This window comes from Canis lupus, chromosome 18, assembly GCF_011100685.1.
Source record: "Canis lupus familiaris isolate Mischka breed German Shepherd chromosome 18, alternate assembly UU_Cfam_GSD_1.0, whole genome shotgun sequence".
Taxonomy (NCBI): Eukaryota; Metazoa; Chordata; class Mammalia; order Carnivora; family Canidae; genus Canis; species Canis lupus.
Window position 1 is genome coordinate 34,765,226 of NC_049239.1, and position 27,384 is coordinate 34,792,609.

Here is a 27,384-nt window from a genome sequence, read left to right on the forward strand (position 1 = left end):
TTGTTCTTAATTTTAAATCTCATGAAGAAAACTTTCAAGGGTAGAGTCCATAATTTTTAAAAATAATTAAGAATTTTTTTCCCTTGGAGAAGATAACATTTCAGTATCTTTATTTTAGCTTATTAGTGCTTTAGCTATTTTAGGTATTGCATAAAAGGCTGGGAATAAAGCGTTGAGTGCATTCATTTAATCAAAAAATATTTACCAAGCAACTGCAATCGTCAAGATATGCCCTAGAAACTATATGAACCATTTTTCCTCCAAAAGGAAAAGCACAGATCCCTAAACTATACACATCTGGCAAAGGTAAAGCATTCTATCACCAAATTATCATTTATGAACCAATGACTACAAAATAACTTACATTAATATGTCACATTCCTTAAATCTAAAGCTCAAGAACTGCCTCAGGAAAAATGATCAATTGTAAAAATAAGTAAATAAGCCAGATAAAGGTTTGTATGGTGTTCTCTTTACTTAATGTCTTTTTCCACAACCATCCTTGTACATTTAAGTAGACTTCTTTACATTCAAATCAAAGTGCTGCAATACCTTCTTGCTGATGATTTTCTAGGGACACACACTTGCCACTCACTCTCACGGCCCAACTTGGGCATTCAGGGCTCTTATAAAAGCTTCTATGTTCTTCTAATCAGCATTCATGACATGATATTACATTACATTGTAGCTGTCAGTGTATCCATCAGTCTTTCACACTAGATCCAAAGCAAAGTGCCCAGGATATAGAGTCTGTTCAATAAATGTGAGTTGGTCAAATTAATTTAAAAATATTTCCAAGCTCTACAATTTAAAAATCTGGGAAGTCTCTGTTTTAATGAATCAAACATAAATTCTTTTATTCAAAGACAAGAGATTGTCTCCAAAATAGGAAATATACACAATATTTAAAATGACAATTACTCTAGTTTCTCTTCAGATTACATAAATCACCTTTTATATAAGTCACCAACTTCACCAACTGAAGGCCTTAATATGCAAGCATTTTAATAAATGCTTTATTTGTAACATTTTATTTAGTCATACTAGTATTTCCCCAATTGGCTATTAAGAAAAACTCAGAGGAACTAGGTAACTGGTTAAGGTCACATAGCTAGAGTATAGTAAAGGAACAGGAAAATACATTGCCCGTCAGATAAAAGGCATAAATTTATGCCTCCTTAAACCTCCTAAACGCTTATTTTTTAAACTATTTATTTTTAAGTAATCTCTATACCCAACACAGGGCTGGAACTTACAACCCTAAGATCAAGAATCACATGCTCTACACCAAAGAAGCCAACCAGGTGCCCCCTAAACATTCCTTCTTAACTACCTACCACATTCCTAAGCTGACTTGCCTCTGGTAAGAATGAGTAATAAAACTTTATTAGACAAATTAATAAGATGTTCAGGGTGTAAGAGAAAATCATAAACTGAAATCCTGGAGTTCTAAACCATTTCATTTAGCATCAGAAGAGATTTCAATATTCCACCAATTTATCTCCTTTTATTTTAATGAGGCAAAGCCACGGTGAAAACTCCTTCTAACCATATTGAACCCATCTGCTAATTCATTTAATGCTGTTTGTGAGGCTCCCCAATCTTATCTTCAGTAATTTAGCATTGCCCTTTCAAACCACTTCTGTGACCCACACCCACAGAAATAGACAGGTGATGAAACTCAGAGATGAAACTTTCTAAAACAGCTATTATAATAAATATACTTTCAGATTTAAAGAAAAGCTTGAACATAAATAGGAGAGACGTGAAAAGCATTTTTAAAATGGAACCAGTAAGTCTGGAAAACTATGCATACCATAGAAAGATGGTAGAAAAGCAATTCAGCAATGTCTAACAAAACTGACAATTGGGCACCTGGGTGGCTCAGTTGGCTAAGCAACCAACTCTTGGTCTCAGCTCAGGTCATGATCTCAGGATAGCGAAAGCCTGCAGGGGGCTCTCTGCTCAGCAGTGAGTCTGCTTGAGATTATCTTTCCCTCTGACTGCCTGTCTCTCCACTGGCATGCATGTGCAGCACTCACTCTCTCCCTCTCTCTCAAATAAATAAATAAATCCTAAAAAAAAAAAAAGAATGAAAACAATTTACCCTGTTATGGATTGATTCCCATATTGTTATATGAAAAAACAAGATTCAGAAAAATGTGTACTTTACAATAGATATTATCATGAATAATAAAAAAGAATTGCATGTATATATGATTGCATATACATGGAATTACCTATACATACATAAAGAAACTGTAGATTTGTCTCTTAGAAAAGTAACAAGAATACTGGGGGCGATGACAAAGATTTACTTTTCACCGCACACCCTTTTCACCACTTTACTATGTATGTGTATTGCTGTTCAAAATAAGTTTTTGAATGATCTGAGAAACTTCTTAAAATATGTACATTCCATATTTAGAAATGAAATAATACAAAAAAAAAAAAGAAATGAAATAATACATCTGGGATTTGCTTCAAAATAATAAAGAAGAAAAAAATGAAGATATGAATAAAATAAGATTAGCCATAAATTGTTCATTATAGGATCTTGATAGTAAAAAGGAATTCTACTTTTGAATTATGTTTACATCTTTCCTTAATAAAAAGTTAAATAAATAAGTAAATATATATTTGAAATTCCACCCAGAGGGGCACCTGGGTGATTCAGTGGGTTTGGCATCTGCCTTCGGCTCAGGTCATGATCCCAAGGTCCTGGGATTGAGACCCGCATATGGCTCTGCTCAGTAGGGAGCCTGGTTCTTCCTTTCCTGCCTGCTGCTCCCCCTGCTTGTGCATTCTCTCTCTCAAATAAATAATAAAATCTCTTTTAAAAAGGAGGGGGGAATTAAAATCCCACCCAGAAAGATTCTGATTCAGTAGGTCTGTGGTGTGGTCAAGGCCATTTTGATTCACACTAACATCTGAGAAAAAAGTGATCGTCTGTACAAAAACTGTAGCAAATTCAAGTCCTACTAATTCAGGGCCCTTGAGTCTAAAAAAAAATCAGGATGAAGTCTTAGGGAATAAAACACATACAACTTTTGGCCAATCCATGTGATTTTAAATCAAAGTGTCACATGGATAACAGCTAAAATCCAGGTAACTGACCTAGAGATATTTAAGAAACTACTACAATTTCAGAATCCTGCTGTTCTTACTTTTTCCCCCCAACATGTCAAGCTAGAAGGCAAACAAGCCAAACGTCCCAATCAAGCTCACCTAAAGAAAGCTCAGAAAATTATCCCTTACCAACCACTGTGCCATGTGGGGGTCAATCTCAAAGGGGACTTTAGAAAATAAACAGATAGGAAAATCACATAACATACATAGCACATAAGAAAGGGATGGAGGTGGTGCTGGAGATAGCTGTTATAAAAGACCACAAGGAAAGAACTCTAAATTACTAATTAACTTAGCCACGGTGACTACCTGCCATATCCACGTATTAAGTATTTCCCTTTTCTCAACCCTCCATCAGATAAACTCATGACATGATAAGAGTATCTTCTACTTGGAGTTGATGGATTTTATAGAGTACAGTAAGCAAAGAACAAGAGCTGCTTAAGTCCATTGAGTCCAAAACATTGACTCAGTAAAATACTATTACTTCCCATTATTTTTCATTGCAATTCAAACTACATTACACCCCTATAGCTGTATTATTCATGACTTTTTCATTTGTTCTTATCAACTGACTAAGAAATGAAGTTTTGAAATACTACCCCTTTGTAAGCTGGGGCTGCCTGCCTATAATATATCATTCAGAGGATTGTGAAGACTCCTGTTAAAGCAACTATTAGGCTTCCATTCCTTAAGCTTAATAATCTCAGGTACTTTAACTTTGATTAATAGGCCTTTTTTTTTCCAACCTCCTAAAAGACTTTAAGACCCATCTGAATTCAATCCAAATTCTTCACGTCCTTTTACAATTACCAAAACAGCAACGTAACCAATACTGACACCCACAAGCATGGGTCTGACCACCACGAACTGTTTCCTTCTTTTATCCTTTCCAGGCTTCCTTAAAAGGGAGGGAGGGAGCAAAAACCGAAATACTTTACTATCTTACATTCAATATATTAACCAATATGAAAATTCTTTTTTTTATTTTATTTATTTATTCAAGACAGACAGAGAGAGAGAGAGAGAGAGAAAGAGGGAGAGAGAGAGAGGCAGAGACACAGGCAGGAGAAGCAGGCGCCATGCAGGGAGCCCAACATGGGACTGGATCCCAGGTCTCCAAGATCACGCCCTGGGCTGAAGGCAGGCACTAAACCGCTAAGCCACCCAGGCTGCCCCCAATATGAAAATTCTGAATAATTCTGCCAAACTTATATAAAGCCCACATGCAATTGGGTTCTTCTTTCAAGTGTACTGTGACATCACAAATAAATCAGTAAAGGCAATGGTGCCCTTCATTTCTCCTTATACAATTTTCTCCTTCTAGTTGTTCAAACCTCAATTTTTAAATTTATTTTTTAAATAATAAAATATGCATAACACAAAATTTGCCATTTTGAAGTGTACAGATCAATGGCACTAAGTATATGCACACTGTCGTGCAACCATCACCACGACCCATCTCCAGAACTTTTTTCCTCTTCTATAACTGAAACTATCCACTAAACAATAACTGTCCACTGTCCCTGCCCCCAGCCCCTGGCAATCACCATTCTATACTCTGTAAGAATTTAACTATTCTAGGTACTTATATGATGAAATTATACAGCATTTGCTCTATTAACTGACTTATTCACTTAGCAAAACGTATTCAAGGTTCATCCATGTTGCATTTACGTCTCAGAATGTCCTTCCTTTTTGAGACTAAATAATATTTAATTGTATGTATGTGCCATATTTTGTTTATTCATTCAGCAACCAAAAGATATTTGGGGGCACCTGGCTGGCTCAGTCAGTGGAGCATGCAACTCTTGATCATGGGGTTGTGAGTTTGAAATCCCACAATGGGTGTGGAGCTTACTTAAAAATAATCTTTAGGGCAGCCCCGGTGGTGCAGTGGTTTAGCGCCACCTGCAGCCAAGGGTGTGATCTTGGAGACCCGGGATCGAGTCCCACGTCGGGCTCCCTGCATGGAGCCTACTTCTCCCTCTGCCTATGTCTCTGCCCCTCTCTCTCTCTCTCTGTCTCTCATGAATAAATAAATAAAAATCTTTTTAAAAATAAATAATCTTTAAAATAGAATAATAATCTTTAGGGGCACCTGAATGGCTCAGTCCATTAAGTGTCTTGACTCTTTATTTCAGTTCAGTCATGATTTCAAGGTTATGAGATAGAGCCCCAAGTCAGGTTCCGCACTGAGCATGAAGCCTGCTTAAGATACTCTCTCTCTAAAAAAAAAAAAAAAGATACTCTCTCTCTCCCTCTCTGCTCCTCCCCCCACTCACATGCACAGGCTTACTCAAAAAATAAATAAAACAAAATCTTGAAAAAAAAAAAAGATATTTGGGTTGCCTCCTCCTCCATAGCCACGGTAATACTGCTATGAACATGGATATACAAATTTCTCTTCAAGACCCTATTTCCAATTATTTGGTGGGTTTTTTTTGGGGGGAAAGATGTAAAACTATTTTTATTCATGGACAACATGATTGTGTATATAGAAAATCCTAAGGATCTACAAAAAATGTTATTAGGCATAATTGAGACTAGTAAGGTTGCAGGATACAAGATCTACAAAAATCAACTCAATTTCCATATATTAGCAATGAACAACTGAAAATTCAAATAAAAATGCCATTTATGATAGCTTCTAAAATCTTAAAGTACTTAGGGATAACCTTAATCTATTTCAATTCTTTTGTGTATATATATATCCACAAGGGAAATTACTAGATTATATGGAAATTCTATTTTTAATTTGAAGAATCAGTATATTATTTTATTTTCCATAGTAGCTATACAATTTTATGTTTCAGCCAGTAGTGCATAAAGGTTACAATTACTTTACATCCTCGCCAACACTAGTTATTTTTTTCTTTTTTATAATAGCCACCCTAATGGGTGTTAAGTGGTATCTCATTGGGGTTTTCAAATTGCCATTTTTAAATCTAATTCATGAATACTGGTTGTACTAACATCCAGAGCTTGACATCATCAGTACCTATAACAAGTAAGCTTTCTATTTTTTCATTTGAATTCTTGACAATATTAAACATTACACTTAAGGGGCACCTGAGTGGCTAAGTGGTTGAGCATCTGCCTTTGGCTCAGGTCGTGATCCTGGGGTCCTGGGAGTGAGTCCCCCATTGGGCTCTCTGCAGGGAGCCTGCTTCTCGCTTCTCCTCCCTTGTCCCATGTCTCTCTGCCTCTCAAGAATAAATAAATAAAATCTTAAAAAAAAAAAAAAAAGACTACACTGTTATAAAAAACCATGTTATTAACAGGGCATTCCCAATTGACTACTGAATAATCCCCAGTTTTTCCAAAGCATCAATGGAAAGTACAGAAATTATTACATTACTAAAAGCATCAAGTTTTAAATTAAGATAGAAATATGAAAATGATCAGTATTTCTAAAGATCAACAAGAAGTAAATAAAAATAACAAGTAAAATGAAAGTGTTTTAAGACTATTTTTTTTCACTCAGGGGACTAATTATTATCTCATAATAAAAAGTGATGAGACACCAAAGAATTGGGACGCCTGGGTGGCTCAGTGGTTGAGCGTCTGCCTTTGGCTCAGGGCATGATCCTGGAGTCCCAGGATCGAGTCCTGCATCCGGCTCCCCACAGGGAGCCTGCTTCTCCCTCTGCCTATGTCTCTGCCTCTGTCTCTCTCTCATGAATAAGTAAATAAAATCTTTAAAAAAAAAGAGAGAGACCAAAGCATTAAATTTGTGCCCAATATTCTACAACAACAACAACAAAAAAACCAATAGCAATACAACAACCAATTTAAAAAGGTATCTCTATGCAAGTTACCTTAGATAATATTTTCATTCAACCAGAAACAAGCAAATAGCTATACTAGATCAAAGTAAACCTTTGATTCTGTTTACATAAAAACCATGCATTCAGAGTTTTCTGAACATACTTATCAATTGTTTTCAGGATACATATTAAAATAAGGTAGACACAAGTGCAGTTCACTTTCAAAAGTGAACTTATTAACAAACTCTTTAAAGGGAGACAGATAGATGGAACAGGAAATGAAAAATACAGTTAAGATTGCCTTATCAGGTACAATGTACCAATGTACTTTTAATCTGACGTCGTCAAACCTAACAGAGCTAGAGAATTATCCTACGTAAAACCAGTATTGATACGTTCTACACTGTTAGTGTAGCACTAAGTTCACTAATAGAAAAATGTGTCTTTGGTCAAATTACCAAACATACATTACAGATTATAATTGCCCTTCAGCAAGCTATGATCAGCACCAGATACAAAAATATTTAAAAGCACTATGTAAAAATCATTGAGCATGCTTAAAAAACAAAGACGATACCATCACCACCACCCATCCCACACAAGCAGTCCCCTACTATACCAAATCTCCACCATCCTTGTCTTTACTTGGATCCAAACATCTCTTTTAGCCTTCTTTCTCTCCCTCCTCTCAATTATACCTCAAGATCTGACCTACCCATATCAACACAGTACTTCACATTCTGTCCTCAAAGATATTATCCATCTCTTCCTAGGACTTACCATCTCTTCCGGATTATCTATCTCCCACCACACAAATTCCCAATATCCTTTGCTAAACTCTAGTTCATCTCCGTCTAGTACAATAGATTCAAAATTAACATTTTTCTTATGTAACACAAAAGGTATTTTTAAAGATGCTTAGCAAACGAATCCAAAATTCTAAATGGGAATACAGTGGCTCTCAAGCTTTTTCCTGACATACTTCAGGTACGATGAACTTCTAAGAAGTGAAACACTTTAGGGGAGGTAGTACTCAAAAGCAAAACTTTTTCAGAGAAGTACTTTAGGGAAGGGGTCTTCACCAAAGCACTTTTATGTGCAAATCAGTAGTTTAGTCATTTCAAGAAAAAGAGCTTTGTGCATCATTATAATGACTTCCAACACTGCAAAATGCTTTTTTAAAAAATAATAGAATTAGGGTACCTGGGTAGCTCAGTTAAACGTCTGCCTTTGCCTCAGGTCATGATCCCAGGGTCGGGGTTCAAGCCCCACATTGGGCTCCCTGCTCAACAAGGAGTCTGCTTTTCCTTCTGCCCTCTCCCCTGCTTATGCTCTCTCTCTCTCTCTCAAATAAACGAAAGAAAGAAAGAAAGAAAGAAAGAAAGAAAGAAAGAAAGAAAGAAAGAAAGAAAGAAAGAAAGAAAGAAAGAAAATAACAGAGTCAACCTCATTCAACTAGCTATTGGACCAAAAAAATTTATGCTGGTTTGTTTTTTGCAGTTTTTTTTTTTTTTAGATTTTATGTATTTGAGGGAGAATGTGTGCATGCACACTCAGGGGAGAGTAGACGGAGGGAGACAGAATCTTAAGCAGGTTCTATCCCCAATGCAGAACCCAAAACAGGGCACACAACCCCAAGATCATGACCTAAGTCAAAGCAAAAAGCCCACGGCTTAACCAACTGAGTCACCCAGGCACTCCGAAATTTTGCTGTTAAACTACTTTTGTATTCCTCACAAAGTCTGGAACACAGTTAAATGAATAAAAGCCTCAAACTATGCTAGAGCCTCACATCATTTCAAATTTATTTTTTTTACAGATCTTATTTTTTTAAGTAATCAAACTCATAATCCCAAGATCAAGAGTCACATGCTCTACCAACTGAACCAGTCAAGCACCCCTCAAATTTATTTTTTAATAAGATACTGCTAACATCAGTTCTATCACAACTCTAAGTTTTGTACAAATGTCTTTGTCTTGATTTCACAAAGTCTGACAAAGAAATCAAAGGAGATAGAATGAATTCTTCAAAGTAACAATATTGTCTATAATCTAGTTTCATTTAAATAATAGGTAATCCCAGTTTGTTTTATCTATAAAGATTCTGCTTTCATGAATATACCTAGGAAGTAGGTATACCTAGAAAATATGTTTCAGCTGAAAATTTGTCAACATTTCAGAGTGGATAAAGCAGCTTTATAACTGAAGAAGTGTTAAATACAGAGAAGAATATTAAATACTACACTATTTCAATGACAGTGACTAATTAAAGCCATGAATTAAACAATTTGTTATTGCAATGGTATTTTAAGATTTGAGAGAAAGAGCGAGCACAAGGAGGGGCAGAGAGAGAATCTTCAAGCAGACTCCCCACTGAGCATGAAGCCCAAGATGGGGCTTAATCCCAGGCGCTGAGATCTCAAATCAAGAGTTGGATGCCCAAACAACTGAGCCACCCAGGCACCCCAGCAATAGCATTTTGACCACTTCATTTTGTATTATCTCATAAATATAGTATTAATATTGATTTGTTGTATTAACTTTCAAAAACAATCATGTACTAGCCCCTGAAATACTTATGATACCACAAATGGAAACCATTAGCCAAAAGCTGTACTATTTGAGCTGAAGTTTAAATTTCTCCTAATTAACCTAATTTTCAACTTCTTTTTCAAATGAGTTAGTAATTTATGAAAATCATATTGAACTTACTTCTTTTTAAATATTTTATTTATTTATTCACGAGAGACACAGAGAAAGAGAGGCAGAAACACAAACAGAGGGAGAAGCAAGCTCCATGCAGGGCGCCCCATGCAGGACTCGATCCAGGACTCCAGGATCACACCCTGAGCCAAAGGCAGACACTCAACCGCTGAGCCCCCCAGGTATCCCTAGAGCTTACTTTTTAAATGTCTTATAGCTATATCCACAGTGAATATTATCAAATAATGTTTTTTAATACTATTTTAATTCTACCTTTACCATTCTTATATCTGACAACACAGGTGGCCTATTCTCAGAATTACAAGTTTGAAGTTTAAAGATTCAACCACCTGAAGCAAAAGACAGAAGTTTAGCTTCCTTCATTAGTACCCAAACTTTAATTTATGACAATAAAATACACCGAACCTATCAGTGTTTTTTAGAACAATATCAAAGAAATGGATCATTTTGTGGAAGATATGAAGAATCTGCTAATGTCTCTTCTATAAATCATTTTCATTTGCAGGGACAACTGGGTGGCTCAGTGGTTGAGCATCTGCTTTTGGCTCAGGGCATGATCCTGGGTCAGGATTCTGGGATCGAGCCCCACATAGGAACCTGCTTTTCCCTCTCTCGCTCCCTCTGCTTATGCACTCTATCAAATAAATAAAATCTTAAAAAAAAAAAAAAAAAAGGAAATTCTGACTATTAAAATCTAAAATTTGTATGCATTTATCAAATGATACCATCGACAAAGATAAACCATAGAAACAGAGAAGATACTGGCAACACACATAACAAAAGATTTGAAGAAATCATACTGTATTTAGCAAAAATCAGTACAAAAATGGTGAAAGATATAAACAAGCAATTCACAGAAAAGGAAATATATGCCAAAGACTTATTGTCAGCCTCACTAGTATAAGAAAATCTCTAAAATTATAGCAAGATGCCATTTTATACCCATCATTCTGACAAAAAGTAGGACAATACCCAATGTTAAAGAGTTGTAGGTTAACGGAGACTCATATGGACTAAAGCAGTACAACCACTTTTGAGAGCAAAGCTGAACATGGACACAATCCATAATCTACCAATTGTCCCAGGTATACATACATTCTGCCTACAGAAACTCATATACATAAGTACACACACACACACACACACACAGTGGTTTAAAATAATATGGAATTCCACACAGTGGAATAAAATAATATTCACTGTTGCTCTGTATGTAATAGCAAAATTTTGAAAAAAACCTGATTGTCAGAAAAGAATAAATAAAGTATGGCTTTTTCATATAATGCACACAACTGTGGCCTATACCATAAACATCATATATTTATGTACCACAAAAAAAAAAAAAATCCACCGATTATAAGGGTAAGACACCACTGATTTTAATTTCAAAGATGTTAAAATGTGGGGGAAATTTTGTATATTAGAATTAACAACATTCAGCAAAATGAACTAACGGAAATTGCGTATAAAAACATGGATAAATTTCAAAACAAAAACAAGTTGCAAAAAAAAAGTTGCAGAAGTGTATTATTCTCTATTTAAGAGCTAACAGCAGACAAATCTGTATTATATTTAGATATATTAAGTATGTGATCAAAAGGGGCAGCCTGGGTGGCTCAGCGGTTTAGCGCCACCTTCAGCCTAGGGCCTGATCCTGGGGACCAGGGATGGAGTCCCACGTCGGGCTCCGTGCATGGAGCCTGCTGTTCCCTCTGCCTGTCTCTCTCTCTCTCTCTCTCTCTCTCTCTCTCTCTCGTGAATAAATAAAATCTTAAAAAAAAAAAGAGTATGTGGTCAAAGTATAAAAACATGTGGAAATGATAAACATGCAGGGAAGAAAGGGGAAAGGAGGGACTTCAGCTACATGACCGGTTTGATTTTTCACCAGTGTGACCACTACACAGGAATTGATTCTATTACTTTATATACTTTGACAGCCTACGTTCACAATAACTTTTAAATGAGGAGGGAAAAATATCTATATGAAGAACAGAAATGCCTCTTTCCTTATATCTTTTAAAGAAAAAAAATAACCATTTTAGATGTATTTTATTAGCATATTCAATAGCCATATCCTATGTCAGTCTTTTTTTTTTTTTCAATTTTTCTTTCAATTTAAATCAAGTAAAGCCATTTACAAGCAGGAAGACATACCTGAAGAAATGAAGAAAACATGTTTTTTCATCAAAAAGCTTCTTCTAGCAAAAGGCAAACACATGTATCCACATAACTACATCACTAATAAGGGCAGCAACTTAAGATATGTGAGACCGGCAGGTAGCAAGGAGAATGGAAATGATTAAAGTATGCCCTGAAGGAGCATGAAAGGATTCAGTAAATTAAACTATGAGCTAAATTTTGAAAGATCATGAATAGAAGTCTCCTATGTAGAAAAGGATATTCCATGCAATACAAACCAAGAGCATATAAAAAGGCAGAGACTGATGAAAACATGACATGTTAGCTTCATTTGGCTAGAAAAAAGGCCCACAAATTATGGTTGGCCAAATTTGACTCAGCTTATTTTTGTAGAGTCCGCAAGCTAAGAAAGATTTTTACATTTTTAAAAGGTTGTATTAAAAAAAAAAAAAGTATGCAACAGAGACCATACATGGCCTTGCAAAAATGAACTATCTCCTGTCTAGCCCTTAAAGATAGTTCATTTGCTAATCTTCACACTAGAATAGAACTTGCCAGGGGAGTGGACCACTAGAGAAAAACGATCCTTAAGAAGACAACTGTAAAAAGAAAGCACAAACCATGACGAATCTTGTCTTCCATGCTAAGGAGTTAGAAGTGATAGAGGCCTCTGAAGGGTTTTAAACAGAAAATAAATATAATCATCTCTGTACTATAGAAAGATTACTCAGGCAATGTTCTAAAGGATAAACTGGAACAGAAACAATAACGGAAACAACAGCTGAAAGACTACTGTAACAGTCCAGGTAACAACTGATCAGAGCCTCAGCAAAGGCAGTACCCAAAGGAATGAAACGGTGTATACCAATAGGTAGCCAGGAGGAAGAACCACAGAGCTCCATGAGGCAAGAAGAAAGGAACTGACACAACAAGCCTGTTCCTAGCTTGAAAAACTGATTGCCAAATGATATTAGAATATTTTGTTTTAAACAGGAACATTGAAAGGAAAAATTGGATTTTAGACATGATGAGTTTGAGTTGCCTTATGATGCAGCCCAAGTTCCCCTATGTAGAGATTCTTAAAGGCCTATATGAAGGTAGTTTACTTGGGAGGTGTAAGGACACGGGGAATAAGTCAGGAAAGCGAGAAAAGCAATTCATAAAATTCACCATTTGGCAACGATCATATTAATTGATTCAAACAAGGAGATCCCTGGGGGGCTCAGTGGGTTAGCGCCACCTTCAGCCCAGGCTGTGATCCTGGAGACTTGGGATCAAGTCCCATGTCAGGCTCCCTGCATGGAGCCTGCTTCTCCCTCTGCCTGTGTCTCTGCCTCTCTCTCTCTGTGTCTCTCATGAATAAATAAATTTTAGAAAAAAATAATTGATTCAAACAAGAATGATCTAAAAATGCAAAAACTAGTGGGAGAAAGCTTTAAAAGTACAGATTATTATTGCTAGGAGACAATTCGCCCTAGGTCTTTCATGTTTCTCCTCCTGCAAGGAAGGGCACTGAGTGCCTTTGTTCCAGAGTATCTTTTCAAAGCATATTTGTATAACCCTGAACATCCCTGGAAGGTAGAGACAGTATAGTGACTTCCTCCAGGGCAAGGGGCAGGTTGTTTAATGTCTGGGACAATAAAGATAATGACTCCCTCTTGGTCCAATATCAGGCAGGCTCACTGCCCCATATGAAAGATTCAAGATCCCTAAACCTAGGGTTCCTCTCTAGCAATATAACTGCCTTTACGCAGAAGTTACCTGGCTGGTCCTGTTCACATCACCTGCAGGGAGCTCAAGTTTGAGAAACCAGGGCAAATACACACTGACTACTGCTACTTCTGTAAGTCTTTATCTCTGACCTAACAGTCTTCTATCTTCTGCTAGCTTCCATGGCTACTTTGTTAGCTTGCAAGATCCTTGAAAGCTCTCAACAATTACAGTTTCAATTTGTTTTTTTTTTTTTAAGATTTTATTTTATTTTACTCATGAGAGGCACACACAGAGAGAGAGGCAGAGACAGGCAGAGGGAGAAGCAGGCCCCGTGCTGGGAGCTGGGAACCCAACGTGGGACTTGATCCTGAGTCTCCAGGATCACACCCTAGGCTGAAGGTGGCGCTAAACCGCTAAGCCACCCAGGCTGCCCACAATTACAGTTTCAAAATACATCCTCATAAGATACATACTAATCCAAAAAGAGAAAGAAAAGAAAGAAAGAAAGAAAGAAAGAAAGAAGAGAGAGAGAGAGAGAGAGAGAGAGAGAAAGAAAGAAAGAAAGAAAGAAAGAAAGAAAGAAAGAAAGAAAAAAAGAAAGAGAGAAAGAAAGAAAGAGAGAAAGAGAAAGAGAGAAAGAGAGAAAGAGAGAAAGAAAGAAAGAAAGGAAGAAAGAAAGAAAGAGAGAGAGAGAGAGAAATCCACAGGTGCCGCCTTAAATGATCAGGTTAAAAACACTAGTAATGGGACATATCTACATCATATGCCTCCTGATATGAATGTACAATGAGGAATACATTTTACTATGATATTTCTAAGTACAAGAAAACAAACCCAAACTGAGGGCCATTCTACAAAATAACTGGCAGTATTCTTCAAAATGTCAACATCAGGAAACAACTGAAAAACTTTGCTTTTAGGAGAAATATTAGATACTCCCTAAGGGAAGGGTGTAGGGTGAAGGGACATTTTGTCTGCAACACAAAAAGTTCAGAAAAAATACAGATGGATATACAGAGAAAAGGTAAACGCAAATGGAATAAAATATTAACATCTGAAATACTAGGTGAAACATACATAAGAATTCTTGTACTGAGGCACCTGGGTTGGGTCAGTCGGTTAAGCGTCTGCCTTCAACTCAGGTCATAATCCCAGGGTCCTGGGATCAGGTCCCACCATCAGGCTTTCCTGTTAGCAGGGAGTCAGCTTCTCTCTCTCTCTCTCTCTCTCCCCCTCAAGCCCTCCCCACTGCTTGTTCTCTCTCTCTCTCAAATAAATTTTTTTTTAATTTTTGTACTACTGTAATTTTTTTGTTATGTCTGAATTTGTCAAATGATAAATTAGAAGAAAAATATGAGTAACAGGCATAAAACAATGTTTTGTTTGTTTTTGCACAAGGCAGCTCTTCAAGGGTTACTCATTCAGGGATGAAATGTTGAATATTTTAGACATGACCCAGATCACCTAAAATCTACAATCCTCAGACACAAATGAGTCCTGGGATCATCAGTCAACATTAATAAAAAAGTATTCAGGGGATCCCTGGGTGGTGCAGCAGTTTAGCGCCTGCCTTTGGCCCAGGGTGCGATCTTGGAGACCCGGGATCGAATCCCACATCGGGCTCCCATAGAGCCTGCTTCTCCCTCTGCCTGTGTCTCTGCCTCTCTCTCTCTCTCTCTCTCTCTCTCTGTGACTATCATAAATTAATTAATTAATTAATTTAAAAAAATTTTTAAATAAAAAAGTATTCATAAGCAGTGAGAAAAAACCTTTTCATTTAAAAGTATTATTTAATTCACAGTATTTTGGAGTTTTTGGTCATTATGTAATTTCTTCAATGGAGACTAAAAGTAGAAGGTCACTATGTAGTCCAATAAATTTGACAAAAAGGCCTTTTCATTCTTGAAAAGACAGAGAATCCTAGTTACTAGTCTATACAAGGCTCTACAATAGGAATTAGAAAATAGAACCACAAAACTAGCGATATTCAGACAATGAAAAGTAATTTCTAGTCACATTGTTTCATTTCTCAATTACCTTGTTTAAAGTGCATATTCATTAAAGACAAAACACATCTTAGAAAAGAAAGATAAGTACCCCAGAAATTAAGTATCCAATGTGAAATGAGTTTAACTCTCCTCATTGGCCATTTAAATATCAGTATTTTAAATACCTGTATCATTAACAGGTTATTTTATCAGTATGCTGTCCAAGAAATTCCTTACACTAAAACATTTCACATATAAAACATTCACATAAATGAACTACCACATATCATAAAACTTCATAAAATAAACCTGCTAAGGTGCCTAAAAAACATTTATTTGAAAACACTAAAGTCTTGGGTATTTTCCAGCAGTATTGTGAACAAAGCATCTAGAGAATGTGTTGACTGTAACACAAATCAGCATGTTAAATAACAAGCTTCATCTGACTTAGCAAAACATTCCAACTTTTGGAACAGAAAATGACCTGTTGGACATTTCAAAGCTGCTAGAAATCACCCTGCAATACCAATTTACTTTAAAAAGGGATGAAAAGAGTTAATTAAAACAGTACTTAAGGACTACGCTTACTAAAGCATATAATTCTCTAGATTTTTTTTAAACTATCTAAAATCAAAACCCAAGGGGTATCTGGCGGGCTTAGTCAGTTGGACATGCGACTCTTGATCTCCAGGTCGTGAGTTCAAGCCCATCACTGGCACAGAGCTAACTTTAAAGAAATTAATGAAATATGAAATATTGATAGGAAAATTGACTACAGGAAAAAAGTTTACCTGTAACACTCTCTTCTTTGAAGAAAACTTTTAAGACTAACAATCCATTTTTAGTTTATAAAACTTAAGTACAAAGAAAACTTTTATTTAAACTGGCCATACAATATCAATACCAGTATGATGGATTGCTAGAAAACAATTCTATAACTTTAGATTATGAACAACCCCCTTAATAGAAAGCCAAATGAATTACTTTCTGTTTTACAGGAAACCTATCCCAAAAGAACCACCACAAAATTTTTACGAGTATGAAATATTAAAAAATAAAAAAATGAAAAGCCCTTACCAGAATACCTCCTAACCTAATCTATCTCTGAAACAAATCAGAGGAAGCTGAATCCTAGGTTAATAATTTGATCAAATGTCCACTGCTAACAAAGCATGATAAAAGAAAAAATTCTGATGACAGGATTTAAGAAATAATGATTCAAAATTCTAAATGAACATTAACAGAATCAAAGGTCCTGCTCTACAAAACTTTTCAAAATTACAGGCTATCCTAAATACAAAATTCTAAAAAAAAAAAAAAAAAAAAAAAAAAAAATTCTAAATGAACATTAATAGAATCAAAGGCCCTGCTCTACAAAACTTTTCAAAATTACAGGCTATCCTAAATAAACAACTTTACCATTCTCATTTTGTACTCCCAATAGTATAACATTCTACATTCATAACCAAAAGAGAACTATCACTCCAGAGTAATGTATATCATAAGAAATGTCTAACAACCAGTCAAGTGAGAATAGTAGCTGCTTCCCCCACACACACCCACACAAATTAACAGTTCTGCATTTGAAAAAGCTGAAAAGACAAATATTGACAGCAGTATAAAGCTTGATTATAGTACTTTTAGTTTTGAAAAATATTTATGAGCAACATTTTAGGGCTTGAAAAAATTAACTGGAACAAAAAAGTCAACTACTTGTTCTTTCCAAATTGTTAAGATCCTACATGGCCCTTAGGTGACCTACACTGCTAAATTCAAAGTTGGTGGTTTGTTTTCCTACTTTGTTCTCTCCCTACTCATATTTTAGTTGCCAGATATGCTACTTTATATAAAACTCTTTCTTAGAAATTTAGTGAAGTACCTTCAAAAACCTTCCTAAAAAAACAAAAACAAAAACAAAAACAAAAACAAAAAAAAACCTTCCTAATGTAGAAACACCTTTAGGTTTCAAATTTTAACTGTCATATACATCTTGTGAACTGGGGTCTCTCACAATGGCTTCAGGAAATCCTGTGCTTCAGGAAATTCTCTATGGTATCTAATAAGAAACAATAGGAGGAATAAATGAAAATATGTTAAGAAAAATAAAGATCTCTTCCTTATTCTCATGATAAATGTAAGGAAGGGACAAGGCAGAGACTTACAACAAGCCTCCCCTAAGTAAGCCAGAAAAAAGCTAAAGAACAATGTAAATTCATAAAGACCAAAAGAGGAAACAAGCAGCTTCGCTAAAGAGTACTCTCAAAGAAAGGACACTGAATTCTTACAAATCTATTAGAACCACTTATGTTTGAATCAACTTTTAAAAATGATACATTGCTGGGGCACCTGGTTGGCTCAGGTGGTAGAACATGTGATTCTTGATCTCAGGGTTGTGAGTTCGAGCCCCACAAAAGGCACAGAGATTTCATTAAAAATAAAATTTTGGGGGATCCCTGGGTGGCGCAGCGGTTTGGTGCCTGCCTTTGGCCCAGGGCGCGATCCTGGAGATCCGGGATCAAATCCCACGTCGGGCTCCCGGTGCATGGAGCCTGCTTCTCCCTCTGCCTGTGTCTCTGCCTCTCTCTCTCTCTGTGTGACTATCATAAATAAAATAAATAAATAAATAAAAATAAAATAAAAAAATAAATAAAATAAAAATAAAATAAAATTTTTGAAAATTTAAAAAATTTGAAATTGAAAACTGATATAATAAAATATAAATAAAATAAAATGGCACATTTCTGGGTGCATGCACAAAAACTGAAGATTTATATGGGATTAGCAAGGATCACATAAATATTTCTTCTACTACTGGACCCACAAAAAAAAAACTGAAAAACAATTTTCACAGTAGTGTAAATGTTAGGCTGCCATCCATGATACTCTTTAAAGTGACATGTACCAATTACAACTCTTAGAAAACCATATTCAGATCTACCTGGCTGAAGAGATTTTTTTGTTTTTAAAGACTTTATTTATTCATGAGAGAGACACAGAGAGAGAGAGAGAGAACCGCTGAGCCACTCAGGTGTCCCTGGCTAAAGAGATTTTATAAATGCCATCAACAGGACAGCCCGGGTGGCTCAGCGGTTTAGCTCTGCCTTCAGTCCACGGCATGATCCTGGAGTCCTGGGATCGAGTCCGGCATCAGGCTCCCTGCAGGGAGCCTGCTTCTCGCTCTGCCTCTCTCTCTCTCTCTCTCTCTCTCTGTGTCTCTCATGAATAAATAAATAAATTTTTTAAATAAATAAATGCCATCAACATATTAAAAGATAAAAAGGTGATTACAAAAGTTTAACTCCGTTTGAAGATGCATTGAAGATGCATAAGTGATAGCTAACAAATTTTAAGTTCAAAATGAAGGCCAGGAAAAAAAAAAGGAGGCCAGCTATTGATCTCATGGGATAAAGAAAAATATGTTAAATCATTTGACTGAATGGCCACACAATAGTTAACAGCTTACTGATGAGAAACTTATTCTCAGATAATAACTAAAAATCTTGTACTGGACAAAAGTAAACTTCATGTCATTTTTCTGGTTATTTGCATAAGAAGCTAGATAGAATCTCCACTATAAAGTAATGACTATATATCAACTACACATGATGAATATGCCAAAGTAGTTATTTTATAACAATGTTAAAACTTAAAATGTTATTTTAAGTTCACAGAAACCCTGCAAATTAAAAGGGCAAAAACGATCACTAAACCATTACCATTACCAGCAATCAGACTGCTAGAATGGGGGTAGACTAGACTAATATGTGAAATTTAATGATTTTGCTATAAAAACATGAAAAGATACACATTGTTCACTCCAGGAAGAGGTGGAATTTCAGTTTGATAATCTTTTAAGTTATTCAACTACTATAAATTACTAAATATTCAGGGCAAAGAACCGATATCCTTCTGGTCCATTGTAATGTATTTTTTAATATATTTTTTTAAATGTATGTTTTATTAAATGTTTATAATCATAGTACTTATGTGACTTGATATGTCAACTTGTTCTCTCTAGGGTTATCTTTGATATGTTCTATCTAGGATTATTTTGAACAGCAGCATAACATTCTACCATGTGTGCACACTGTAATTTGTTGAACTGCCTTTTTTTTAGTATTTTATCTTTTTGACAGAGAGAGAGAAAGCACAAGCAGGGGAGCGACACAGGGGGAGAAGCAGGTTCCCCGTTGAGCAAGGAAACTGATGCCAGGCTCGATCCTAGGATCATGACCTGAGCCAAAGGCAGACAGTTAACTGACTGAGCCACCCAGGCACCCCACTTTTGTACATTCTTAATGTTCTTAGTACGGATGTCCAAAAAGGAAATTTGATAGATACTACCAAGTTTTTCTTTGCAAAGTGCAAATTTTACTGGTTTGTTTTTTTTTTAATGCATCTAACCAGAAATAAATATTTTAAGATTTAAAGTTTCAAACAGGGCAGCCCTGGTGGCTTAGCGGTTTAGCACCACCATCAGCCTGGGGTGTGATCCTGGAAACCAGGGATCAAGTCCCACATTGGGCTCCCTGCATGGAGCCTGCTTCTCCCTCTGCCTGTGTCTCTGCTTCTCTCTGTGTCTCTCATGAATAAAATCTATAAATAAATAAATAAATAAAGTATGTAAGTTTCAAGCATGGGCACCTGGCTGGCTCAGTCAGTAGAGCATAAGACTATTCCTCTCAGGGTGGTGAGTTCAAGCCCCACATTGGGTGCAGTTACTTAAAACTAAAATCCTTAAAAATAAAGTTTCAAAAATAAACTAATAGAAATGAGTGAAGATACTAAAGAGGAAATACAGAAAAAGAAACAAATTTGGAAATAAGATAATTCAATCTGGACTACCTGTGGGAGAAAAATATGGAGTTCAAGAGTTCAAAAGATGAGCTGAAAGCTAAGACTTAAGTAGGGGCGCCTTAAGGTCTGCCTTCAGCTCAGGTCATAATCCCAGGGTCAGGCTCCTTGCTCAGCAGGGAGTCTGCTTCTCCCTCTGTCCCTCCCACTACTCATGCTTGTGCTCTCTCTCTGAAATAAATAATAAAATATTAAAAAGAAATAGGGTACACTCTAAATACAATCCTCTGGAAGAATATATCAACTGTGAATGATGAAACTACTGGAGAACTTTAGTGGGAGTAATTTCATTAGAGTGGCATGGCCAGAACTATACTGCCAAGGGCTAAGAAGTAAATACAAATTCAAATAAAGGCTAGAGTACACATTTAAGAAGTCTGGAAGAAATAAAGACAGGTCCATAGATTTGAGGAGGCACAATCAAAAGACGGCTGCCTAAGATCTCAGATATCTGATCATTTTTAAAGGCTGAAGAAAAAGGGCCCAAAAAGGTGAAGGGAGGGGGGTCCTGAAGTCACTGGAGAGGCTTAAGATGCTAAAAAAACAAAAAAAAAAAAAAAAAAAAACACACATTTCAGGATGAAATCCACAATAAAGAATAGGAGATAATCTTGGAGGGAAGGAGATGTTTCAGTCCTCGAGAGAGTAATGAAAACACAAAGTATGTACTCATAGAAGTTATATTCAGAGGCAGAGGGTTAGAAATCTGGTGGAAGTTCATACCTATTGATTTCTACACAGGAACAGACTAATCTGTTGAAGTGAGGGGTAGAGTAGGGTTTTGAGAAGTAAAGTGTGTATATGACACATTCTCAAGTGCTTGGGCAGGTATCTGTGAAGCTGTTTAGTAAAGACGCTACACTTTGATTAAAGGATATAGGTAGAGTATAGCATGCCTGTATTTGATTACTTTTACAATAATTATATATTTGACTCTCCAGTGTCTATTAGAGACTTAGGGCATATAAAACCTTTAAGACATAGTCTCTGATCCTAACAGTTCAGATACTATTTTATATTTTGAAATGTAAAAATTTCCCCAAATATAATGTATTAGGTTACCTCCTAGGTTATAAATTGATATATTTCATTTTCTTCCAATCAGATTAACAAGAAACAATTTCAAGCTACATATACCTTCAGATATGAGATCCCTAGAAGAGATTTTACAAGTTACAGAGTACCACTAGAAATAGTTTCAGAAATGCCATACTAGGAGGACTTAGGGCAACTCACAAGGCAAGCACCCCAATTGCTTTCTACCCAAAAGTACTGGCAAACCAACTGTATTATGATCCCTAACACCCTAAGTAAGTTTCCACACAGAATTCAATTTTAAATACACATGTATAATAAATACCAAAATGTCACCAAATTGTCAAATTTCACTAAGAATGTATCATATATAATTATCATGAGCCAATGTAATAATACTTGCCCTTTGCATGACTTGGCTTCAAGGACCCCAAATTACACGAACTTCTGATTTACATAAATTAAGTAGACAAATAATATCTCTTCTGTAGAGCAGTTTCAAGTAAGTTACAGCTAGCAATTTTAACCTTCTTAAAAGCACCTTAAAATGGAATTCTATCTATACCCTGTTTTCACCTTCTATTTTCTTTCCACCAGTTGGCATAAGAATGAGGTTTGGAGAGCTCTGCATTCCAAATTTAGAAGGTAATAATATAGTTAGGAAAGGCAAACTTATTAGAATTTTCTCAAACAATGAAAGAATTCTGCATGTCCAAAAGGAAAAGCCATGAGAGTAAGAACTGGAATAACCATATTTAAGAAATGTGAACCTCTACTTGATTTAAATTAACATACAACACGTCTCTATAAAACCATTAGACTATTAAAGTGGTTAGACTTGATGGAAAAGCTTATAACAGAAGTTAAACTTAGAATTGCTTTTTAAAAATACAGAATTTTTTTATTTTTTATTTATTTTAAAGAGAGCTGAGTCCGCAAGCAGGGCTAGGGACAGGGAGAAGGAGAGAAATCCTCAAGCAGCTCTCCACTGAGCACGGAGCCTGACACAGGGCTCAATCCCAGGACCAAGATCATGACCTAAGCCAAAATCAAGAGGCAGCTGCTTCACCAACTGAGCCACCCAAGAACCCCCAATTTTTTTCATATTTTTAGCTGATTTTTCAGCTTTAAACATTACAAGTAGCAAATATTAATACACAACTTTCAGAAGCTGAACCATTCCTGATATTTTAAACATTATTTATTTAAATAAAGTTTTTAAAAACTTGAACATGCTATGTATCAATTGTTATTTTTCTCAAGCAGTGTTTTCCATCTCACGTGCACATACACAAGGATAAAAAAATTTATAGTACTTGGCTAATTTCACCCTATATTTGCTCAAAGCAGGAAACCAACCATGTCTTACTGTCTTCATTCATAGTAGAGTACTTTGCACTTAGTGGGCATCCAAATATATATCAGGTAAAATAGTTTCCATACACTTATTTTATCACTGTTTTACCTGACATAATAAAATTTGTGGTGAGAGTCTGTGATCCAGCTACAAAAAATATCTAAAGCATAGTAACCAGATTAAAAACCGAATATTTAAAAAAAAAAACCAAAACTAATATTTGGGAAGCCCGGTGGCTCAGTGGTTTAGCGCCTGCCTTTGGCCCAGGACAGGATCCTGGAGTTCCGGGATTGAGTCCCACGTCAGGCTCCCTGCATGGAGCCTGCTTCTCCCTCTGCCTGTGTCTCTGCCTCTCTTCTGTGTCACTCATGAATAAATAAAATCTTTACAAAAAAAAAAAAAACTAATATTTTTGAAGCCAATACTAATCTTATCTAGTTTAAAACACAGAATTCCAGTTAATACACTGCAGAGATACTGTACTGTCTCCACTGAAACTGATTATAAGTTGGCCCAAAACATGTTTTGTTTTGAGAATGTAATGAAGCATAGCATCATAGCTATAGGCTATAGAGCTCATAACCTGCAATTTTCATTGTAATTTTATGTCACTTTACCCTACTTAATTTCAATAGGTTGTCATAAATTACATATTGAAAGCCCTCTGAAGTATTAATTTAAATTTTACTTTAGAAGAAATATCTCTAGAAAGTCCGGTTCAATTTTCAATATGTTATCACTCTATCTAACTTATTAACTATTTAAGACTATACATTATATATCTAAAGTCGTATAGTTTACCAAACCCACAAGCCTCTCGTTCTATTATTAAACAGGTAACACACAGCCAAAATATATACAAATGATATCTTTAGGCCTTTAAATAACCACTTTATCGGGTATGAACATTTTTTAAGCAAGTTATTTTCTGTAAATGTTTCAAAGTTTACTATCTCATTGTGTAAAAATAACGGAAAGATATTTTAATTTATGAATAGTAAGCAACAAAAGTAGGGGTGAAGCTGAAGAAATTGAGGTTAACAAACATTTCTAGTAAGTTCTATGCCTTTTTTTCTTTTAATTTCTAAAATGGAATACAGATCTTCAAGTTAAATGAGTTACACATCCTGATAAACCCATTGTAAACTAAATACGATTTAGAAAATGCACTTAATACACCTAACCTACCAAACATCACAGCTTTAGCCTTGGCCACCTTAAACCTGCTCAAAACACCATTAGCTTACAGTTGGGCAAAGTCATCTAACACAAAGTCTATTTTATAATAAAGTGGTAAATATCTCATGTAAGGTATTGAATACTGCACTGAAAGTGAAAAATAGAATGGTTGTGTGGGTACATAGTGGTTTTTAAGTACATCGTTATTGACCCTCATGATCACCTGGCTGACTCGGAACTGTGTCTCCCTGCCTCTACTCAGCATCACAGAAAGACTATCAGGCCCCACACTGTTAACCTGGGGAAAGATCAAAAATCAAAATTCCAAGAACTCAATGTGTATGACTCACACCATGGTAAAGTAGAGAAATCTTAAGCCAAACCATGGTAAATAGGGGATCGTCTGTAATTGGCTAGCCGAATGCAGCTAAGTTTTATAGTTCCTAGCAAATTCTATAAAGGCAATGTTCTTGGTAAGCCATATGTAATCAAATGTAATTTATAATAAATGGCTACAAAATTCTAAAGGGGGGAGGGAATGATTCATTTTGTTCATCTAATTATTTCAGTATCAAATCTAAACAGTTTTTTTCCAATTAGAAAAGATGCTCCAGGGGCGCCTGGGTGGCTCAGTCAGTTAAAAGTCTGCCTTCAGCTCAGGTCATGATCTCAGGGTCCTGGGATCAAGCCCCAAGTCGTGCTCTCTGCTCATTAGGGAGTCTGCTTCTCCCTCTCCCGTTATGCTTACCCGCGCTTGCTCTCTCTCACTTTCTCTCTCAAATAAATAAATATATTTAAAAAGAAAAGATGCTCCAGCATTACCAATTATGAAAAATAAAACAATTTATATGACCACCACTGGCAATCCTTTGTTTTCAATGAGACCAAAAATTGATCTTTCACAATTTAGATCCTTACCTAAAGGATAAAGTATATAGCTCAAAGGAACAAAGTACTGTATTTTCTGTACCAAAAATTGATCTTTCACAATTTAGATCCTTACCTAAAGGATAAAGTATATAGCTCAAAGGAACAAAGTACTGTATTTTCTGTACTTCTCTAAATTTCCACTTCTTTTACATGTAATCTTTTTATTAAGGGGGGGGAGGCAAAGCAGGAAAGAAAATGCAACATGAAGAGTGTATCTAGAAATCCTTAAAAGAGACATTAATCTCAGAAAGTAAAAATGGACTAAGTGGCAGATAACAGAGAAACTGGGTTTTAATTCAGTTTTTAAAAACTACATTTATTAGGCACCTTAATTTTTAAATATCTCTAAAAACTAGAAAAAAATCATTCCTGTAAATCAAACTCATATTAATAGCAGTAACATGTTCTATGTTCCTCATACTTCCGATTTCAAATTTATGTAACACAAGACTTTTGTTATTGTACAGATAGTTTATCTTCCCTAAATTCTACATTAAGGAAAAGTATTTTAGATTGAAGAAATAAAAGGCACAAAAGGAAGGGGGGGAATAGCTTTAAAAACTGGTCAACACAAATGTTATTTCACAACTCTGATCTTCTAACAGGTGTCATGGTGTATTCTTAATCTTTCCCCCAAGCTACCACATATTTCACTGATTTTATAACTAAGTGAACTCTGGTCTCTAGTAGCTTGAACATTTAAGTCAAAACAGATTTCTAAGTTTCCCAAATTCAATTAAATCAACGTCTTCCCCTAACTAGGACCCAGCTTCTTCTACCTTACCTCCCACTCAGCCTTCCCCAGAGCAAGGAAAAATTCTCATTCTCCTAGAAAATTAGAGAAATTATTTGGGTCAAAGTAACAAAATACATTTAAGGTAAAACATATTGTCCCTGGCTTGTTTCAGTTCAAAGACTCGCTAAAGTACTGACTTGGCATTAAGCAGTAAATACAAAAGATAAATCAGTTTACTGACTTAACTGTTCTCAACCCACAAATGCCATCCTAAAAATATAGTATTTCTAATACTCAACAGTTTTTTTTTTTTTTAATTTCCACACAAGTCCTAAGAGCAGAGGCTCTAGGTCCCCAGTATAACAGTGTGCACCTCAAACAACACGTTGCCTTTGTGTAGTGACATACAGCCCAAGTACCTACCAAAGAGAGCAATCTGATCTGCCAAATAGGTCAAGGTCTAATTTGACAAACATTTAGGTAAAATGTATAACATACATCTTCCAAATATCTATTCTAGCTTGGTACTAACGGTGATTAAGATAAGGTCCAAAAGAACAGCTATGACAAAGCTACAGAAGCAACATACTAAGTTGTTAATATCACCTTTTTTTTTCCTTCCCCAAATCACTCTTAATCCAACCAAAAGAAATGGACTATATTTCCTTAGGTGGAACACATGAGTGTTTTGGCTGCCCTAATAACCTACACTGATTCAAAACTTCCACTCCAAATATATACCCCTATTAAGCTTATTGCTAAATGTTCCAAGATACTAGACAAGTTATTTTTTATGCAGCTGGATCCAGAACCAGTAAGGACATTTAAAATACTTTTAGACTTAAATTTGTATCATATAGAAAGGGTTACTATAACAAAGCTTTCAGCAAGTTGGGGGTGGAGGGGGGGAGCACCTCTAAAGAAGTAATAAATAAACTGGTAGATTCCTCTATTTTAACAAAATTCTAGTCGTTGGTCTCAGAAGTAACTTTCAAGATAAATACCACACTGGAAGTGTCTCCTTCAGACATTAGAAAATTAGAACAGCTGCAAACTTTACATGAACATTTCTTTTGGCAGCAACAATATAATCATATAGCAAGTTATTTTGTGTCCTTTAATAGTTAAGTGGCAAGAATAACTCTGGAGGAATATTTTAAATACTGAGAACTTCAAAGTTCCTTAAATCCAAATATTGCCATGCCATCTTCATCTCCAAAGTCAAACATAATGGGATGCAAGGGCAACTACATTACTTATGCTTTTTAATTAACTACCAATAATACAAATCTAACCATATCCCCACCTTTGGTGAACTGCAGCAGAGAGAACACAGAAAACTAACTGGGAAGCCACCAGAATACATTGTAACACTTGAATGGAAACAACATGCAACCAAGTATGCCATTCAATGGATGTAAAAGGGGTTAAGGAGACAATATTTCAGCATTCAGAAATTTACATTTGCTCCTTCCTACCTATAAATGCCTTCAGTATCAAATACTTAAAACCAAAGCTCCGGGATCCCTGGGTGGCTCAGTGGTTTAACACCTGCCTTGGCCCAGGGTGTGATCCTGGAGTCCCGGGATCGAGTCCCACATCCGGCTCCCTGCATAGAGCCTGCTTCTCTGCTTCTCCCTCTGTGTCTCTACCTCTCTCTGTGTGTGTCCCTCACGAATAAATAAAATCTTACAAAAAAAAAAAAAAAAGCTGAATCAGAAAGTTCATTCAAATAAATAAAGTTCATTTGACAGCTGCTGCTATTTTCAGTTGCAAGGGAAAAAAAGAAAAGGCTCTCAATATCGTACAATACAAATACTTATGTGCCAT

General features: G+C 35.8%; 1 protein-coding gene across 6 annotated transcripts in view; it reads right to left on the bottom strand.

Moving 5' to 3' along the window:
- Window positions 1-27,384, bottom strand: part of HIPK3 (homeodomain interacting protein kinase 3) — a 92,223-nt gene that overhangs the window by 61,087 nt on the left and 3,752 nt on the right. The window lies entirely within an intron of this gene.